This window comes from Melanaphis sacchari, unplaced genomic scaffold (assembly GCF_002803265.2).
Source record: "Melanaphis sacchari strain LSU unplaced genomic scaffold, SCAv2.0 Contig7_pilon_pilon, whole genome shotgun sequence".
Taxonomy (NCBI): Eukaryota; Metazoa; Arthropoda; class Insecta; order Hemiptera; family Aphididae; genus Melanaphis; species Melanaphis sacchari.
Window position 1 is genome coordinate 1,033,236 of NW_020271560.1, and position 20,103 is coordinate 1,053,338.

General features: G+C 22.0%; 1 protein-coding gene across 2 annotated transcripts in view; it reads left to right on the top strand.

Moving 5' to 3' along the window:
- LOC112601758 (tachykinin-like peptides receptor 86C) overlaps nucleotides 1-20,103 on the top strand; it is a 123,507-nt gene that overhangs the window by 33,844 nt on the left and 69,560 nt on the right. For both annotated transcript variants that reach the window (XM_025349531.1, XM_025349533.1), the window contains one exon: nucleotides 7,044-7,139. The gene's annotated coding sequence lies outside the window, so the exon portion shown is untranslated. The remainder of the gene's footprint in view (nucleotides 1-7,043; nucleotides 7,140-20,103) is intronic.

A 20,103-nucleotide genomic window follows, 5' to 3' on the forward strand; every position in this document is an offset into this window, starting at 1 on the left:
TTGTGGTGCTTATTTTTTTTTTTTTTTTTAATTGCCTTGTTTTGTCAATTTTAGAAAATTAAAGAAATATGACGAAACATAATATTATATGATAAAATAATATATGATCTAGTTGTTAACTGTTAACACAAAACTGTTACAACATTATAACATAGATAAAAAAAAAGGTTAATAAGTGGGTTGCCACTCTGCTATACATTAAGTATCTAGTAGATCATTATAATTATGGGTATATTCAATTTGAATTCAATGATATATCATTGTATACGAACAGCGTTTCTAAGCGAAGACAATTTGTCAGGGTGTCAGAATGCTTTATCAGTTATCACTAAGTATAATTTATGATACATAGTTTAAGTTATTTATTTTACTTTTAGTATTACGGTAAGTTGGGATAATTTTTCTGAAAAGATAGCGGTTTTTATATTATAATTGTTTAATTATTAAAATAACATATATTTATAATTCAAAATCTAATATCATCTACCTTTAAATACAATAAAACAGTAAAAATAGATAATACCTTAAAAAAATCAAATATTTCATTGTTTATAGAAAAATTCATAATAATATAATATAAATAATTGATTTAAACTATAACAAAATAATCAAAATCATTATTTATTGATTAAATGAGACTTAAAAATACATTTTTATGATTTTCTATCTACAAAATAATTTACAATTCTTTGCGATTTTAACAAATTTTGTCAAAACTCTTACTTTTAATGCATATAAAAAAAAAATGTTCACATTAATTTTTAATATTTTTATACAGATATAACAATAATGACATTTGGTTACGATTAAATTTTTAACTATAATAAATTACTACAATAAAAAACCGGTTTTTAACAGAACCTTTGGATATTGAGTTTCTAAAGGTAACTGAGAAATGTACTTATTCAAAATGAATGCATATTTTAAACAATAACAAAGTTTAACTACATTTATATTCAATATTACTGACAATTGTTAAGCCATATAAATAAAATAATTAATCATTAGTTTACTCGTATTGTAAGACAATATTGTGTTAACAAAGATGAACCATTTTCAACGGTTGAATAAAAAAAAAGAAAGAAATACCTTTCTTAAAATTAAGATTTAGTATGGATCCTGTATTCTGAATATGATTTAAGATTAAAAAAGAACACTATAAATAGATAGTAGATACTAATAATTATTGTACAATTTAGTTATAAATTATGTTTAAATAAGACATTAGTATTGCTTTTATTGTTAGTATTAGTTTATTATTTATCATATACACGTCAGATTATGAGTAGTCACGTGCATTTTAACAAGTTTGATTTACATTATAGATTTATTATTAGACATATTTTCAATATTTAATAAAGTATGTCTCTCTATTCTTATCGATCACACATATATAATATATATAAATACAAATCTAATAATGCAAAGTTAAAATCTTGAATGATAAAATAATCATCTAATTTTGATCTTAGATATAGATCTAAAGTTAAAGGCTATTGTTTTAAACTATCGGTTGAGATATGCTTATAAATTCAAAAAAAATCAATTTTTCGAGTAATAAAGAGTAAAAATAAACTAAAAAAACTTTTAAAATTGTATGTAAAAAAAAAATAATATTAATAAAAAACACGGTACTAATAAAAGATTCCGATAATGTGATCTATACGAAGTCACGTATGGTTAGAAGTATCATTTGAAATGGGTCACGTTTAGTTTGAAAATAAATTATGCATTTAAGATTTCTTTTTGTATACTTTCCGGTCCATACATTACTTTTTGTACCGCAATTTTGGAGATAAATGTGAAAACGACAACTAAATGCACTTTTTCGAGCACTCTGTTAATATAAGCACGACCGGTTTTTGTAATTTATAGCTAACGTTAAAGTTTGTCCTAAATGATATAAGACAAAAGATAACTTACCATCATGTTTAAAACGGTCAACTGACGTAATATACCTAACTATGTTAATTAAATTAAGTATTAAATGATGAATAGGCGTGTATAACATTGAAAATGTCTTAAAAATAAGAAATATAGATACATGATAATAAATAAATAAAAAATAACATAGTAACTGTTAATTTATTTTGAAACACAAAAATCAATAAAGAATCGTCCAAAACCCACAATAAAATTCTAAAATGTTTGTTTTTCATTAAATGGATAAGATTCTTATACAATATTCCATGTATGAATAAACACATAACACTCGTATTTCTAATTTCCATAGTTAAAAACTATGAAAAATCAAAGTTAAATCACCGCGTTAAGTGTTTTAGAAACAAATATTCTTTAAACGGCTTAAACTCAATATAATCATAATACAAACTAAAAAAGCATACAATAAATAAAATTAATCCTATATACATTATAATTATGTTTTTGAGATATAAAAAATGATAAATATTTATTGTTGAATTTTGTAACATACAATTAAATTTAGTGGCTTGGTGTGGCGTTGGCTGCTGCCAGTCGCGGAATGCGACTGAGAGTAAGTAACGGCCACAGCTACTAGTTCCCGGATGGGTGACCACTCGGGCTCGTAGTAGTTAAAAATCTTGCCATACATACACGTGTTTGCTATCAATCATAATAACCATAACAATCGTAAAAACAATCTACCTGTACCAACCTAACCTCTACCCGCAGTTAATAACTCCTACAACAGCTAATGGCCCTAGTCGCCGGGCTTAAGTTCAATAAAAAAAAAAAATAAATAAATAAATTTACTAATGTTTAAAAGCTTTTGAACAGCTTAAAGCATTTTATAGAGAAACAAACTTTCTTTTTTTTTTAAATTGGAATTTTTTTGACTTAAATTGTTATTCAACTTACTTGGCTGTCAAAATTTTGAATATTCAAGAATTTATAAATCAAAATGTTTTAGATAACATTTTATGCTTTCAATTAAATTTTATACTTGTTAAAAATTAAAATTGTAAAAAATTTAAGATATTATTATTGTATCACGTTAAAAAAAAAGCCTAATTAAAAGTTGTATTAATTTTTTAAATACCTAATTAAAAATAGCTTATAACTATTTTTCAATATTATAATGAATGAATTAATAACCATAATCAATGAATAAATCGTCGCCATCATGCCAAAAGTAATAAAGTGATATTTTTGTAGTTTTGACTTTTGAGTAAAGCTAGTTTGAATGCTTAACATCGATTTATAAATCTAGAACTTAACGAATATTGATAAACTTGATATAAATAAAATTGGAATAATATTCCTACTATAATTGTACATTTATACAACATTTTACTTAATAATTATTACTTAAATTATTAAATCGTAATTTACTAACTTAAATAAATATTAAAAGTAATTATTTGACATTGTTTCACTAGAACATTTTAAAAATGACCAAGTAAAAAGTATATAAGTTTAATTTTTTAAGTAATTTTATATTTTTTTTAAATATAAGATAAATCAAATAAATATTTTATTTAAATCTTTAAAATAACAAATTAAATTTATATTCATAATATAATGAAATACATTATTAAAACTTTTTTTTTAAAATCAAAATTTTTAGCAAAAAACTATGGGTTTTAAACTGAACATTTTAAAATTGAAATTTTAAAGTTTCGCTCAATTATATTTAAAATACAGTAAACCTACATCTTGCTTACAATATCACTTTTTTTCAGTTTTGTGAGTTATAGATACCTATCTAAAAACCTATAAATTAATTTATTATTTAAAAACTACTATAAGTTCTATGACTAGGAATTTCAGCTTATCTGTGACCTTTAAATATATATTATAATGAATAATCTATAGTGATGACTATCACTATCTATTTTGTATTTGATTGTTTACTAATACACCTCATAGGTTAATCTAAATAAATATCAAGGGATGTAAAAGTTGACATTAATATATTGTGTTATATATATATATATATATATATATATATATATAGTATATGGTATATCATAAGTTATTACTTTAATCTAATATCAGTGTATAACAATAAATTACCCACTTCGATTTTAATCTATCAAAATTCAAAGTTTGTTATGCAGCATTAACACGATAGTGTTAAAAATACCGGTTGTATTATTTCAATATAAACATTGACATTATAATTCGATAATTTTACTTTCATAATTGTTACATATGTAGGCAGCGTTGCTTTTACGTCAACCTATTATTATCAAAAGAATAACAATGAATTGTAAAGAACTAAAGTATATTTTACATAATTCGAAAAAAAATAATAAAAACAAGTATTAAGTAAACGACAAAAATTGAATACGAAACTCAAAGTGTAATAACAATTAAAAACAACACACACGCATACGCATTAAGCACTGTATGTTAATAGAAAAGTAGAGAGTGGCAGTGTGGACAACTCACACTACATATAAATATTTAATTATTTTTTAAATAATTAAATAACATTATATACATTGGCTTTAGTTTAATGTTAGTGTTTCGTTTAACAATATGTAATATTTTTCTTAAAAATTTAAAATGTAGGTACTTATTACAAAATTATAATATAAATGTAGGTATTTTCACAGTTTTGAAATGTTCGATACTGCAATATTATTTTTATTAGAAATCTCAAAAATAACAAATTAATTCTTATCAGTACGATGACTGCTTACTCTATGTCTAAGTTTTATTTTCATCGAATGAAGAACTGTGCATCAAAAGGCTTGTGATATTGTTTTTTCATAAAGTAATAGTAATAAGACAGTAAATAATACTATAATAGAGACAACCATTAAACATTTTTTTTTTTTACTTCTAAAGTAGGTATATAAAAACTTTACCAATGAATAAAATCACATTTCAAATGTATATTTATGAGTTTTAAACAACAGCTTTAAGTTTTTTAGATTTGGAATTGGTTACAACCAAGCTATTGGTTTTACAAAAATATGTTTTACTAATATTGTTGTTCTTCGTGAAGAATGGGATGGATAATTGTTTGGGGTGGTTAAAACAACCCAAAAGTTGTTTTTGCACAAGGTATACATTCCAAAAAATTGAATAATATACCAGTGAACCAATAATATAAAATACCAATCATTCCATAACGGAATCGTCAAAATGTCTTCGTTCCGAATAATGTAAATATAATCGGTCTTAAGTTTGACATAGTATATGAAATATAAGTCAAAGAATTCGAGTAAAAATGCTATACAATAATTTTAGTGTAAATATATATAGTTAATTAAATATCTTAAAGTTGAACGTCAGTTTTATTCATAAAAAAAAAAAAAAAAAAAACCATTATGAATTTTCTAATATTGAATATTGATAGTATATATAAACACTATTAACATAAAATGTAAAATCTTTGTAATTTTCAAAATATATATACATATAATATACTGATAATTTCAAGTCAAAAAATTTAGAAATCCTAAATTTGAAGTTGGGTTCACATTAAATACCTATAGGTACTATTTATATAATATTATGTAACAATAAAGCCTTATACACTGTTTATTTATGAACACAAATATTGAACAGTATTTATAGTCACATAAATTATACGTTAGTACTTGGTTAAAGCTGATTAATCATAGGTAGCATATGATTTAATACACGTTCGTTATAATAATATTCAATACGTTTCGTTGTTTCGTTTGATTTAGGACTTTAGGAGTGACATTCTATTAATAAAATATATTATGTATATTGGCGTTATTGCTGAGATCAAAGAACCATTATTTTTAGTAAACATACACATAAACATATTATACACACGTATTTTGTACGTGTTTTGCTGTCGTAATTCTCTAAATACAAACAAAATCTCGAATCAGTGATAAAATTCGTCGAGAACCGCGCAAAATCCTTATCCTTATATATACAAAAATAAAATGAGCCTTTTCTGTTACCAAGTTTCTGACGACACTATTGAACTTTTTTACGGTTTTGTTTTCACAGAGTTTTACCAAATACTTCTTTAAGTGTCTCAGCGTCACCTATTTTTTCCTTCTTTTTACAGCAAAAAGAAGATGAGGGGATGTATTGTATTTAAATTTTACGATTTTTAGCGAGGCATTCGAATAATTGTATGATTATTTTTTTTTTTTTTTTTAAGTTGTTAAATTATAAAAAAAAAATAGTATATACATATAAATAATTGCATTTTAGTTCAAAACTGCGTACGCGTGAAGTCGGTATTCAGCTAGTATAATATAAAATACTATATTCCATTACAATATCTTAAACTTATCAAAATTATTCTGAATACTAATTTATTGTAGATATTTCATAACTATTAAATCACTGCATTTTTGGTATACATTTTCATTTTTTAAATGTTCAATTAAAAATATTTGCTATCATTGAAATAAATAAAATAATTTTAAAAATAGTTACGACATAGGTAGGTGAGAACAATTAACATGTATAATACATATACTATTACAGATGTTAATAGTGTATACAACTTTGTACATGTTATGTTATTTATTTATTTTTACTTTTTTTTGTTGCTACTACTAGAGTTTAGTTTAATACAGAAAAAATTATTTTTATTATTAAACAGTTTACTAGTTTAATTAATTGTATTTAAGCCCTCTCCCATGACACATGAGACAATTATCTGTATAGTTACGCTTCTGGTTGGCTAGTGACTACATAATTAATGTACCACTTGGAGTAAAGCTAAATGTTATAATAACTTAACATGTCATTGCGTGGATGGTTATAGCACTGTACAAGTAAGCTCATTTTTCGTGTTAGAGTTCCTTTATTAGCATTTTCATCTACCTTAGACCACCTGAATATTATATTAACTACCTACATCTGTATATAACACTTTTTGAAATACCATGGTTGTTTATCGAGTAATATTTATCATGTCTATTAATACTTGATATACTATTTATAATATTTTTAAATATTATATTTCGTTACTATATTTATATTAGACTTTAAGTGCTTAAAAAAAACCCACTCACGACGAGAAACAAGTAATATGAATAATTCATCGTTGAATTTATATAAAAATAGATGTATAAATAATTAATATTTAAATAAGTTCAAATTTTATGTTTTAGGATTCATCACAAAAATTACAAAAATAAAATTCACGTACGACGCGACATAACAAGTAAATATCATCATATACTCATTGTTGCCGTAAACTGTAATCGGTAATTATTTATTTTTATTAAAATGTATTTTTATTTTATAGATTATAAATAACTTAGTATATTAGTTATTGACTTATCATTTATAAAAATTAATTATCTTATTTATTATGCCTGTTTTAAAATGTGTGTATTTAACACTGCAATAATTATTAATCATTTAATTACTAATTATTTACCATTTACGTCATTGTTGCATTGTTATATAAATTAATCACGACAGACTTGTTTTCCTATTTTCCGGTATAACCTTAGAATATTTTAGTTATTATCACTTCAAAGATGTGTGTTCTACTGATTATATATTACATAATATTTACCTTAGAATATACAACAATTTTTCCATGACATTTATAAGTTAAGTATATTTGGAGCTTTCTTGTGTCTTGAATATCAATATAATTCATAAAAAATGTGTTCCTCTTATTCAGTAATTATTTATACCGTTTCATCTGTTAACTCGGGTTCAGTTATAATAATAGGCTAAAAAACTTACACTAAATAAAATTGATCTTTCACTTATATATTTACTTTATTGTCTTTTATTACTGACTCAAAATTGTATTTTTTTGTATTGTCCGTATTTACTGAAGTCGTTTTATTTGGTAAATAATAAACATGCCGATGTAAAACTTGACTATCTATTTCTATTTTAAAACGACCTATACCTGTTTGGCGTTTTTTATTTAATTATTATAAAATCCATTTATCTTTCCTTGAGTATTAAAATGTCATTAGGTAACTCGTACCTCTTTTGTTAAACAATTGTCAGTATAGTTTTTTTCTGGATCATTCTTAATAAGATTAATTCGTGGACGTAAGCTTTTTTTAGTTGAATTTCTGATATACTACATGTTTTAGTCATATTCATTATTTTTTTGATTTTGCATCATAAATTAAATGGTTTAGAATATAGATAAAATTGTAGCTTATTCATTCGTCATTATTTTACAATTATTCCCTATTTACCATTTGAGCTTAATATCTTTTTTCTTTACAGTTGATATCTGGATGTACTGAAGATGAATTATTCATTTAATAAGTTTATAATTTTCGATATATATATCTGAAAAAATGATTTTAATAATATTTATTATTGTTTGGCATAATATATTTTATATCTTGAAATATTGTAGCTAAAAATATAAAATATCTATACAAAAAAAAAAGGATTTAGTTTATTTTCATGATAGCTATATGAAATATTATTTTACTCAATGTCTACAAACGATATATTTTTCAGCTTTATTAACGAATAAATAAGTGTTACAATGATTTGTTAACAACAAGACAAATTTTATTTAATTCTCTAGTATATTATATATCCTGAAACTACTAAAACTCTCTTGGAAATAGCTCGTTTATAATCACAATGGATGCCAAATCAAAGAAGTAAAATTGAATTAATCCATATCTTACTCGGAGTACGGTAATAACAAAAGCTGTTGATATTTCTTAGTTAAGCTAATGCTATCTTGAAAGATACGTCTTCTATAAAAGTCATGTTGCTTGTAATTTGTATTTATTTTATCATTAAAATATAAATTATTTTGTATTTTTTTTTCGAGATAATGTCTCTACAATATGTCTTAATATTTATAAAAATCAAATCAAAAAACTGACGATACTATTTTATGATAATACTTTATCTGAAATTTAACATAATAATAAAGAACTCGTTTACTCGTGAACACAACGTCATGTTTTCATCAAAAAGTAATACCTGTTGGTCGTCAAGGGTTTTAGAGTTATAATAAGATATCATAGTAGTCCACGTTCTAAAAGCATAGATATTGATTTTCCATTATAATAGCTGACCACAATTTACTGGAAACACATCTTGTATACAACTAACAGTTTTTACTACAAGTATACTGACAAAAACAACAGCATATATAACATTATTGCCTGTTGACGCTATAATAGAGGCTAAAACATAAAAAAAATGTATAATTAAAGGAACGATATAATTATTCAATACTAGTATTATTTATATACACATACACTATACAGTGTATACAAAGGTACACCTATTCATGGTTACAATAGATTTAAAAATATTTGTTTGTACAGTCATAAAAGGTTATTTAAATAAGGGTTCATTTTTTTTTTTTTTTTTGGGGGGGGGCGTACCTTAATATTATTATGTTTATAAAAATAAATTTAGCGTAAAAAGTAATTTACTACATGGACTATATTTATAATTTGCCTCAAAAGCCTATTCTATGGAGAGATTATTTTAACATTTTACCAGTTTTTATTCCAAGAGCTTATATTATTACTAAACATACCTAATATTTCTCTGATGCTCAAAATGTAAACACTGCATTCCTTGATATTAAGTTGGGAAATGGTATTCAAATAAGCTGACAACGATAAAGCTTAAACAACTATTTAATCCATAGTCGTACATTATGATATATTATAACATTACATACATGAGTTTCATTATAACATTGAATACATTTTATTATTTTACATAATTCAATAATTTTAAAATGTAAACTGTAAAAAAAAATGTATTGAAAAATTAAATATTGTGAACTTTAATAATTATAACACAATTTAATTTAGCCAAAAAAATAAATATTTTACAACAATATTATTGATGATTGTTATTCAAATTATTAATAATTATTTTATCATAAGAATAAAGGTTAAACCATGGTTATAATATTATCTATACATAATATTGAAACTAAACCGTTGTCATTATCAAAATTAAATAGTTCATAAAAATAATATTTCACACTTAGTAAAGTAATAATCAATACTTTTAATTTGTATTAAATTATTTATTTATTTCATTTAAATGGGTATTACCTTTTTTTGAAGAAAAATAATATTTATATTATATATATTATTTATTTTATATTAGACAAAATTTTTTTTTAAATCCAGTTTTGCTTTCATTAGTAAATGACTTACTATAACTTCAATCCATGACAAGCATAGCTTATTTCTGGTTAAGAAGAAGACGTACGGTTCCAGATGTTTACAATTTACGATTTAGCATCATTAGTTATGGTTTAACTTAAGCGTAAAATATTTCATTAGAACATTAAACCAGCTAAATTGACTAGATGAAACTTTCTATCTGTACAATAATAATATTAAAAGATTACCACTATCATTCCTATTTATATTTTTGATTTTTGGAAACTTTAGTTTTTAATAAAATTGTTAAACTGATTATTTTCAACAGAGATACTAAATACAATTAATAACAACTCCAATTGATTAATCGGAATTTTTGTGTTTAAGAAAATTCAAAATATTTAACATCTTTCCAGTAAAAATGACTTCCCCAATTACAAAATTAACAACATTAATTAATTTTTTTTTATGGTATATTATACTGTTTAGGAATGTAAATCATAATAGTAGATAAATATTGTATACACATATGAATATAGTTGGTATTTATACATTTAATTATTATCAATTACCAATACAAATGAAAACTAAGATTATACTTGTAATATTTATAAGTTACTATGTGTTGAAAAATGAACACAATCTACTGTGTTGTTTTTTCAATTAAGTATTCAAATACGAGAAACATATCAGTGTATATACTTTTTGCACATTATAAAAACATTAGTATTGTTGGTTTATTTAATATACACAATATTTATATAGTATACAATGGACTACTTTGCTGTTCTGTATAAACTATATAGTAAAATAAGATTTCACATCTTGTTCATTAATAACATTTCTACATTTAAAATATATTAACTATGTCTTAAATACAATAAAAAATTCGTATTAACTAGCTATTAATATTGATTATAAATTTTTTTACTGTAACAATTTTGAAATTTTAGCCATTTAGTTATTTTATGATAAATTTTTTGTTTTAAATTAAATAACTTTAAATACCAAAATCAAAAAATAAGTCATTGATAAAAATAAATAATTCAAATTCCACTAATTATAATTATAATGAATGTTCTCATATTATGCTTTTACTCAATCAATCTAAAGTAATAAAAATAACAAAAATTTTAATTGTTCATTTAATATAAGTTTTCAAATAAATCAACGTATTTTATTTTATAAGTAAAAAAAAAATCTTAAATACTACCGTTAAGTTTCTGTCTAATAAATTTCCCCTTTTTAAGTTTATAAATATTGCATGATATAGTATCTTTATTATTATGTTTAAATAAATTTCAAGGAGATTGTTTTGATTTGTATCAACATTTGCATAATAATTCTTGGTCTGACGAGATTTATTAAACTTTTTAGTCTTTAACATTATTAAATATGTCTAAATTATGACGTGTTTAAGAAGAAGAATTTAGAAGAATAATTATATGTAGACTATGACGTGTGCACCTGGTGTCCATAGGGTGTGAGAACAAAAAAAAAAAAAAACAAAAAAAAAAAAAAAACGTGATGATTAAGTACGTTTTATATGATGTAATATAATGTACTGGATATAAAATATATATTATTTTGTAACAACAAAAAATTTCAGCATTGTTTAAGCAGATAAAAAAAATTCTAGTTTCCTTATTCTAAGGTCTTCTACGACCTTATTTATATTTTACCATCTCAAGCCATTTATTTTTAAATCCAAATAAAAGTCTGACATATTATAATACGTCTTAGTGTTTTTTTAGTAAATTATAAAATATAATGCATTCTATATATTTACAATCATTAGTATATTCTGTTTTTAAAAATAATATAATTAGAATATATTTTATTTTTTTTTAAATTGTAAGTGGAACGATATTAGTTTTATAATAATATGTGTGTGTGTGTGTGTGTGTGTGTATGTTTTTAATAAAATACTTTATATGGTATTTGTTTAAAAATATCCAACTGAAATAATAAATCGTATCATTTAAAATTTAAATTTATTTCGATATTATTACAAATATTTTTTCATCTTACCTTGACAGTTTATTATTTTACAGTTTATTGCACAAACTGGATATAAAAAAATTGTATATTTTTTTCATTAAATTCTGATTTATAGATTTTAATATAAAAGAGTTTATTAGCTAGACACACTGAATTGTCACAAGATGTGAATAAAAACAAATGTGTTCGTAATATTGTCGTTATAATTAAAGCAAAAAAAAAAAAAAAAATCGATTTTATTATTTTTTTGTAATTAAAAACTTACCTACTTTTGTTTAATATTATAAACAGGTGTTTCATGATATATACAAATAGTTAAATAAGTTATAGATTTAATACAGGCCATAAAGAAACGATTGTGCTGAGGCCACATAATTATAACCACAGTGAATTATAATAAAACACCTCAAGAATAACGTGCAATGATTCACTTCTACCATTGTTTTGGTAAAGATGTACGTTATTTATACAAAATACTTTTATTATATATGTTTTATAGTATAGTATATGTTTTTATTTCTGCTTTCGGAAAAGTGAAATCGGAATACACCTGTTTCGGTATCTGCTGGATTTTTAACGAGACTTTTTCATTATTTTTTTTTTTTTTTTATATACAAAACTACCCGTTTAGAGTCGTATTAAAAGTTAGAGTTCTTTAAATTTGTTCATTATTTTTTTAGTAAATAATATATACTATGATTATATAATACAACTATGTTTTATGATTAAATTTAACATTTTACTAATTGATAATACTTAGGAAAATAAATCTTTCCTCCCGAATATTTGTTTAAATTTATAGAAAACAGATTAGTTCAAAAAATAAAAATACAATAAAATTAATACGTATATAAATAATGAATATTTTGATAATATGTTGAACAATATAATTAAAATTTAGCATAGAAATTTTAAGAAATTCACACTTCAAAATCATTTAATTAACTTGTTTTAAATATTATGAATTATATTTATTATTATTGTGATACTAATTTTTATTGTATATATTAGATGATAAATTAAAGGTTTAATATAAATATAAATATATATAATTAATTAATCGTAATTCAAATTAGCTTTATAGCACATTAAAATTAAATAAATAATTTTATACTCAAATAAAATATGTTAAATTTAAAAAAAAATATGAAGAAATATCAGGCTTAAAAATGTACTGCGAAGAAATGTGTTACTCTATTGAAAATAGCCAAGAGAAAATCATCATATGTTGTATTCAATCACGTTGACATAAATAAATGTATACTTGAACTACGTTTATATTATTAGCTTGCTTTACAAAATTCACTTAATGAACCAGATAAGTAAAATCAAAGATTAAATATAATGTAATTTAACTTTAAAATCATTTCATGCACCATGCACGTATAATAATAAATTGAACTAAAAAAAATATACGTAAATTATGATTCTGCATTAAAATATGTCTACAATATACAATATACATAAATTTACATATGTAGTATGAAAATTCAAAACTAAGTTAGAACATATAAATTTTAACCTTTGCTATTCCGTTCTACGATTTTCCTGGGTAAACAGAATTTTAAATTAAATTACCTATTTTCTATTGTACATCACCATATTTTCTTTACCTTGTATATGAATCATCTGACATATTTATTTAGATAATCATTCAAATTTATTTTTAGCGTAAATCGCATTTTTGCTCTTTGTTATTTTAAATCAAATTATTTAAATGTCGACGTATGTTAGACGTACAAGTCATTTATTTATGAATTTAAAAAAATGAAAAACTGTCAATTTAACATGATCTAGAGTTTTCCTTCAAAAAATTCTGTGTCATCATTTGTAAAACGTGCAAAACGTGTCAAACCTTTACTTATACTTATTAAAATAATATCATTCAGAATTCAGTCATTTTCAAATATAATCAAAATATATTTATTAATATTTTTTTATTTTACTTTAGTTTATAATTTATATATTCTAAAATTTGTTTATTGAATATAGTCAATATCCATGATATGTAAACTGTTGTATGTGATATAACTTGTTATAATATGTAAACAAAACAGCTACCAATAATCGATATTTATATCAATATTTAGTTTGATTCATCATATAATGTATAACATTAACATCTTACAGTTTACAATAACAAAAACAAAATAAAGATTTAGCAAGAAGCAATATATAATAAAATAATAATTTATTACTACTACAGTATTTATTTATCTAAATTTAAAAGTAATAATTTGACAACCGTATCTAAAGCATGGTTAGGTTACAATAAAATAAAATTCTTACAATAAAATTTAGCTCAAAATAATGGAATTGTAAAGTCATAGTAAAAAAATATAGTACAATAATAGCATAGCAAAATTTATCAATAAAATAAAATAACAGTAAAATATTTATATATTTTCTCAAATCAATTTATAGTAATTTAATTTGTGATTATGTTAAAAAAGTTTATTTTCAATATTCATATGGCTGCTTTTATTAAATTTATCCATCAAATTGCTGTAAATATTTTATTTATTCAAGTTAACTTTATTAGAGAAATAATACAGACATAAATAACACATATTTAAATTCATTATCCAAATTTAATTTTGTTTTTAAATTTTTGCAATATTTATTTTAGAAAATGTCAAAGTATTCTAAGTCTTAACTTTATATAAATAAATTTTTCAGTGTCAATTTTTTTTTAATTTCATAAAGTATATAAATTATTTCAAACTATTAAAAATAATCTAACATTTAACATCAAGATATTTTAAAATATAAGACGTAATATTTTTAGCTTAACGAGACGCTTAACAATATGATATTTCATATGAGATGAACAATTTTTTTATTAGTTACATAAAATAAAAATGTTGGTCGTAAAATCCTTAATATTATTATAGTCAATTTTATCTTCCAACTTTGATAAATAGTAGCAGATTAAAATGATTAAATACTTAAAACTAAAATAGATATAATACATTATACATTATGATATTGAGTGATTATTCATGAATAATACAACTTTTGATAGTATGACTAGATAAATGTATAGGTAAATACCTTGAACATAGATCCATTAAATATTTTGTGAAATAAATTGATATTAGACTTAAGTAGACGCCTAAGTTAAATAAATTACAATATTGAAAATATTATTACTATTTAATATTAATACTTATAGTTATGTATTTATTTATTATTATTTCTATTTAATCACTTCAAAGGTCATGGTACAAATATACATTCACAATCTATATTTATAACGATATATTATTTTCTATCTGATTAAATTAAACTCCGATTTAAACATTTCCAGTTAGTGTTATAAAATTCTAAAATATTTCTACATTGACAACTTAACTATTTCTTCAGCTATTTTCAACTATTTCAAATTCGGAATCATGTAATGGCTTAAACATACTAATTAAAAAGTGGATTTAATGAATACACAACTTATGCACATTGAACAAGAAGCCCATTAAAAAAACATTCAAATTTTTATTTTATTTATTACCAATAGGAAATTTATATCTAAAACCTTCATTTTTAATCACTATATAAATTGTAAATTAACTGACTTAAGAGATTTTCAAAATTTTAAGTTTCTGTAATAAAATTAAACTATACTTTGTATATTATTAATTCAATGATTTATTGACTTTATTTTAATTTTTAAGTTTTGAAAAAAAAAATCAATGAATATTTATTTTAGATAGAAATATTAATCAAAATATTTTACTCCGTATAGTACACAACTAAGCTTATTTTCAAAATTTCGTAAGAAAAAAAAAACCATAAATTCAAAATACAAAAATGTATTCAAAACCATAACACATAAATTTTTTTTATTAATACTTTAAATCGTTAAGACGTGATATAAACACTATAGTAAACTGAACTTCACTTAGTGTTATTTTTCAAATAAGATATTTTATCGTTAATTCAAAATCTACAGTTATAATAATATCGGAAAATATTTCACTGAATTTGTGAAAAAGAAAATATATGAATTTCTAATACAATATATTATTATTATAATATTTAATTTATTTATCATTGGAACGGAAGATATTTGTTATTAAAAGATATAAATAAAATAAAAATTACGAATTATACACTATTTTGTTGAAGTTTAATAATTTATAAAAGATAAATATTTTGTACGGTTTTTTTAAAATATTATTTACTTTTAACTAATTAAGTGTGGTTAATAATTAAAATTTTACGTTGGGTAATTATTTTTCGTGTTTTATAAATTTAATTGTATCATTTCAGTGTTAATAACACATTAAAAAAAAACTAAATCATCAATAAATCATTTTTTAAAGCTACTTTTCTAAATATTAAATCTATGTATTGAAAAAATATACATCATAAATAATTTTATCAAAATTCAAAATATTTCTTTTTTTTTTTATATAAAAATAAGAAATGCATTTAAAAACAAAATATGATATGAATGGGTAATCAAACTCAAAAACAAGAAGTAATAAAAGAAATAAACGATAAGCACAAAATGAAACAAAAATGTTATTTTAGTTAACATTATTATTTAATAGAGCTGAAACGTTTATTTTTAAGCAATCGTACTTTATGTGAATGAATAAAAACCGTGTACTAATCATCACTAAAACAGAATTTACGTATCATAAGTAATAATAAAAAATAAAAACTACATTATTTTTTATCAATACATCATATCAGTAGTTTATTATTGCAAAATTACAACAATAAGATTAAATTTACCTTAAAATATATAAAATATGTTTAATTCATTTCAAATAAACTTAATATTATATTCGTGTACAATAAACAGAAATTCTAAATAATCTAAATTATACACCGATCACTTTTGAATTCTTTTAATATTATATATATTTTATGGTCATAATTTATTTATAATATTATTTAAATTTATTGATATTTTATCATTATTTTACAAATGGTTTTATCTTTATAGATTACATTACATTGTTTAATTTTTGCTACGTTTGAATTCTTAAGAATTATATCCAGATAAATATTCAAAAGGATTAAGATGTAATCATCCAGGATGACACATTTTTATAAAATTATTTGACCACAATATTAATTGCTTCTATATTATAACTATATTTAAATCTAGCGTATATGGTTATATATATATATATTTATTTATTTATTTACAAGCCCTTATTACTTTCCATCTAACTAAAACGTGACGTCTGATTTCCATGAATATCTATGTGTCATGTGAAGTACATCAACATATGTCACACCTGTATAAGTATTACCATTGAGTGTATACTGAATTGAGAATTTATCTGATTGAGATATACTCAATGGTATTACTCACATGTATCTTAATTTTAGACGACTGTATGAACATTATTGAATTGTATAATAATTGCACATTATATTATTCTACATACATAGCTTTGAATTCGTGTAATTATTTAAACCAAAATGCCATAGAAGAAAAATCATTTTTTTTAAATTATTCTAACTTAATAAGTATATTAATTCTAAATTAAAAAAAAAAAATTATTTCGTATATACACCGATTATGTACTCGTAATTATAGACTTAGGTACAGCACTGTATCCTAAGATACAGTATATTCATTGATATTAAATTTTATTTTTATTTTTTTTTTATTTCATTATTTAATTACTCATAAAATTAATTGTTACTGTTGAATATTTAAAATTATGAAAATGTACGTCATTAACACAAGACAATAATATTAAATGCATTTTGTTATTTTAATATTATTCATATTTTATTATAAGTTTTATAACCATAATAATTTACAGATATGTTGTTCTTATTGAAATTTGACTTACTTAATAATTAATACTATTTAAAAGTAATAAATAATGGTTTTTATTAGATAGCACTTATTAGTGAAACAATTTAAATATGTATAAAATACATAGTATACAAAATCAAGTATTAAATAAATATACTTTATACTTGAAAGTTAAGACTATGTTTGACAGTATTATTTTGGTGGATAACACGAATTATACAAGTTGTGATATTAATTTTTAAACTATTGTCGCATTTAGGAATTTTCTCTTAATTCATCTATTATTTGGATTTAATAACATTCTATGTATATTATTAAATATCATCTACATGGAATGTGTGGTGAACTAATTGCAAACTTGAAAACCATATAAATGTCAGCAAGAATACGTTTAATTTATCATTTGGTTATATAATATGTCATATTTATAGTTTTACATTATCAAAGTTATTCATGAAACGTTTTATTTTATATGAACAATACTGAAATTAAAAATTTTACTTACCTATAATATTGTTATAAGTTTCGTCAGTTGGCGGCTTCTCCTTTCTATCAAACTTTCTTCATTACCCTTAAAACTTATTGTACAAAACATTTATTGATTGTTTAATTCAAATAAAGAATAACACACACACATATATATATATATTTACTTATTTTAGACTATCCATGATCTTTAAGTGTTTTTAATTGAAGTTTTTTTCTTTTCTATAAATTTCAATAAAATTAATATGGTAGGTTCAAATGTTTGAAAACGTAATACAAGGTCTTTCGTAAGCTTATCTTTTGTGTATTTAAAAATATTGAAAATGCATAAGAACCGTTTTTTTTTTTTACAAGAGTAGGTAGGAGTTTTAAATTTTGATCAAACATAATATTCAAATGACAACTAACGTTTGGGGTTATTTTTATGTAAATCAAAAAATTTTGTTATATCAGTATGCACTTAAAACTTTACAAGCTATACGTATATTGTTTTAACTTATAGACTATTCATAACAATATTTTCCAAATTGTTAGACAAATTTTAAGCTAATTATAACACGAACTCTGTTATATAGCCAGTTGATCGATATAGACTTAATATAGTTAATAACAGCTGGTAATATTATATATACGTAACAATATTATAGTATATACAATTTATTTTGGTAGAAAATTGGTTAATAAGAAAATAAATTACAATAGCAATATAAATATTCTATACACAAAAATGAATGAAGGTTTGTATGGGGCTTAAATACTCGGAAACTACTGAATTAATTGGTACCAAATTTTAAACGCGTATTTCTTGAGACACAAGAACTTTTCTTTACCTCGTCTTTCAAACTTTATAAATCTCTAAAGGTTGACTCACAAATAAATATTATTTTCATTTACGTAAATCGAAAAATATTCATATATTTATGGTTGCTTTCTATTAGTTACGGAAATACAATTTAAAAAAAAAAAAAACGGTTTAAACTATCTGACTCACGTTCTTGTTGTACGGTTGTATTTTTTTTTTTTTTTTAATAAAATAGAATAATATTTAATTAATTGATTTTTATTTAAAAATACGATTAAAAACAATGTCCATTTATTTGAAGCACTAAAAGCAGGTAACTTGAAAACTACTTGACCTATTTTTACAAAAGTTTAAGAGATTACTTTTAAAGATATCAGAAAAGTTTAGAAAGTAGTTTTAACGCATTCAAAAATATATCAAGTGCTCATCTCGGTCGAATTAGTTCACAAGATAACACCGCGGACGTCAATATACCCATGAACCGAGGTACATTACAATCGAAATACACCTATATAGCACTATATTTTATGTTTTTCGATGTTTTTAGATTGCAAAATCGTATTATACGGCTATTTTTATAAAAAAAAAAAAAAAAAACCATTACACAAAATATCTCCGAAAAGAATTGTTCTTTTTATACAATTATTTATCATTGTATTAATATTAAACATATCTATAACAGTGACCTACTCAACCACAAAGTACACATGTCATCAACCATATAACAGTAATTTCCTGGTTTTGTAACTGTATTAAATAACAAATAAAATTTAACAAAAATATTCTTATTAACGGAGATTAATGTGTAAATACTAAATAGAATTTAATTATATATACGTATTTCTATATTTTAATTTATTAAAATTTAAAACTGTATTGCTCATTTAATAATAAATAGTAAATACACATTCTTATTGATTGGAAATTTTTTTAACAACTAAATTTTCGAAAAAATGAGTTATAAATGATAAAAACATTCGCGCCAATCAATTATGTTATATTTAAAATAATTAACA